The sequence below is a fragment of the Arachis duranensis genome, chromosome 1, assembly GCF_000817695.3.
Source record: "Arachis duranensis cultivar V14167 chromosome 1, aradu.V14167.gnm2.J7QH, whole genome shotgun sequence".
Taxonomy (NCBI): domain Eukaryota; kingdom Viridiplantae; phylum Streptophyta; class Magnoliopsida; order Fabales; family Fabaceae; genus Arachis; species Arachis duranensis.
In genome coordinates, this window is record NC_029772.3 from 20,980,215 (window position 1) to 20,983,964 (window position 3,750).

The following is a 3,750-nucleotide window of genomic DNA, read 5'->3' on the forward strand; positions in this document are numbered from 1 at the left end:
AAAATTAAAAAATTTATAAATTATATTTTCTCTAAACGTTATAAATTATCTTAAAATATTCTCTGAAAAATAACATCTTTATTATGTGATTTTTCAATTATTAGTAGATGAGTTGTGTTAAGGTATGCTATAAGATTATATTTTAAGAGTATTGGAAAAAATGTTTTATTAAAAATTATTAAAGTTAAAGATAAATTCTTTTATATTTTTAATATATTAAACGTTTTAAAAATTAAAAAAAATTATTGTTAATTTTTTAAAGTGTACTCAAGCTAGCTATAAGATAGCTAAATTCTTAATAGATTATTACTTATTCTTTAGCTCCCATGTCTCAATTGGTCCAACTGTAGCCAAACCCTAGCTCAAAGTAAAAAATAAAACAACTTTATTAAATTTGTTAGGTTAATTAATGCTTCGGATAAATTTAAAACAACGGTAAGTCACTAGCTTTTAAATGACATGAATTGATGAAGAAACAGCTTAGTGCAGCAGTGCATGACCAACCTATAGTAGGCGGGAATAATTATTATTTGCAACACCTATTCATTTATTTAATTATTTGTTGTTAGCTAGGTAGCCCAAATATACTATCATGATAATATCATTACTATTAATTAGAATATTACGTTTTTTACTACGCTATTTTAGTAGCGAGAATATTATATCGATTTCTATACGCATAATAAAAAAATAAAAATTTTTAATTCAAAACCGTATTTCTATTTTTTTAAAAAAACTAAAAATACTTTTTTTTCTTTTAAAACGTAAGTATATATATATATAAGAAAAAATGCAAAGATGTTTTCATAAGTATTTTTTTCTTTTATTTTTTGAAAAGAGAAGTCTGTAAATAGATAAAAATTTAATCACATAGTCGCAACAAAAGAGTTTTAGAATTGTCATAAGAAGATATTTAAAAAGAAAACTGTTTTCAACTTTAGTACTCATTGCTCGTCTTATGAATCCTTTTTGAAAATCAACAGTTAATCATTCAAAATCCAAACCTTTTTGAAAAACCATTAATTGATTATCCAAAACTCATATTTTTCTTATAAAAATCTTAAAAGTTACCTAAATTGTATAAATAACTAACCTGTTCCAAGCATAGGTTTATTAAGTCTATGTTGAACCAACTTGATTTTTCATACTTTGCTAAACTTTAAACACAAACCAATCACGACTTCCAGCCCATCACATGCATAATCAATCATGGCCTCTGACCTAAGCAACTCAATCAGTACCCAACTCACCACAATCCAACCAATCAGTCACAATCACAAGTAATGAAGTTCAAACACAATCAATAGCAATTACATTAAGTATAGCAATTAGTAGTAAACAAAATTATTTATATAAGCAAACCAAGTATATAATATGCGCACCCAAACAATGTCATATAGATGTACAAGATGTATGCCTGTCTTAATGGCCGTGAGCTCATATGTCAGTTACATTGTCAGAACCTGACACATCCGGTGGCTAACTCGGATATTGTCTCTCTGATTGCACATTCCCAGGAGGTATATAATCCAGGATTTAGTGTCTTACCACCTTTTTCTGGAGACAAACATCAACAGAGATAAATCCAAGAAAAGTACCCTACCACCTTCCTCTGTGAGGCCGTGCCATACGGATCCAGGGATTAATGTCCTACCACCTTGCAAAAACAGAGAGAACCATGAACAAGCGAGACTAACCAAACAACCTTGTTCGAGTTGTTATACATATCCAGGAAGAATCAGGAAGGGGATCCTAACCTTTCATCGTCTCTCTGGAGGCGATCTTACATTTTCAGAAGGAATAAAGAATGGGATCATCTCCTTCCACTATCTCATTGGAGTCGCGCTTTTGACATATACAAATGGAATATAGTGACTACGCACACTCTTGAGATATAGTATTCGACGCACTTTTCAATCTCAATTAAATTTAAATTCATACTCAACTCAAAATAAAATTTTATACTCATCTTCATTCCGATTTAAAATCATTCTTAACCCATTCACTTTCAATAATAATATATATTTAATTTATATCACGTCAAGAATAATTTTTGCTCAAATCATTTTCTTTTAAAACCGAAATTACTTCCAGTCTAAATTTCTTTCAGAAGATTCAAAATCATTATGTTTACCAATTACAATACTAATTCAAATGGCATAAATCATTTTTTTGCATTAATCACTTAAGTATTTTAAATCAAGATTTATTAATTAATTCCAATAACGAGGTCTCTAAACCTTAGGAGAGCAACAACCAATTTCATCTTTTTAACCAAACCTACAAAACTTTTTTATGAATCAAAATCAATTTAAAGTATCTCCACGATCTCTAACCATCATCTCAAAATTAAATAAGATAAATTATAAAATTAATTTCTCAAATTAACAAAATTATCTGAACTCATTACTTTAATTTTATTAAAATACTTAAATCATAACTCCTTAAGAATCAATCAAATAAACCCACTTTTGATTTAACCAAGTTTCCCAAAATAATTTCCAACTTTACTTTTAAGTTTAAGACATTTCAAAAGTCTCAAAATTCATTTCATTTTTATTCCTTTCCAAATAAATCAACTTCAACTTCTTTTCAAGTTCAAAAGTTTTTCTCAAAAACTCAAATTGTTTATTTTTAAATACTCATTTTTAACACTTCATTTTTCACCTAAAGCGCCCAAAAGCATAATTCTTTTCATAATTAATCAAACTCAAAACAAGTTTATTCTCATTATTAAATGTTACTTAAAATATTTATAAAAATTTTGGCAACACCTCTTCTAAAACCTAAACTTTTACCACTTTTACGGGTTCCATCAAAACCACATTTCTCAATCCTTCTCAATAGTTTTAAACTAAATCATTTCTCAATATAAATATATGTATAAATCAGATTTCCAAAACAAAGCTATTTCTCAATATATAACTCCAAATTCCAATATAAATCCACTTTTCATTATAAACATTCGAATTAGATTTCTAAATTAATTTTTTATCATATATTTATAATAATTTCATAATATAAAATAAATTTTAAATAAAACTCCTACCTCAAATAGTCAAAACTACAAAACCAAATGTGTCTAAAAACCCTTTTTTCTCGGCCCGCAATCAACGGCATCGAATCCGACTATTTTTCATAGCAGCAACAGCCACAAAAGCATCACTCACAATAGAAACTCGACTCTGAGATATTAACGTTGCAAGAACCTTAGTAATATATAACAGAACAACAACTAAAAGGGTTCAGAACAAGAAATTACTTACCGTACTTACGAATAAGCGAGAGAATGGAGCAGCGACAGCTCCGGTGACAACGCAGCAGCTTAATGTCACATGCAACAATCATAAAACTCAGCATGCAAGAACCGAAACTCAGTCCTACGTCACCAAAGCCTCAAAACTTTTAACAACTTAGAACAGAATAATGATTTCAAGGGTTTTGAGAACAAAAACGCTTCCAAGAAGACAGGGGCTCCAGCGGCGAAAACGACGGGGGGAAGCTCCGGCGATGCCGACAGAAGCTTCATCGATGACGATGCAGTAGCAATGACGGATCTGACGGCGACGGGACCCAACGGTGGTGGCGATGAGTGTCCTCCCCTCCATCGCGTTCTGCTCCTCTCCTGAAAATTGCGTGCATGGCGATGGCGACAGATCCGACGACAATGGGCTTCCTCTCGGTGACAGTGGCGGGTACGATGGTGACGCGTGCTCCAACGGCGGTGACGAACCCAGCTTCGACGGTGGC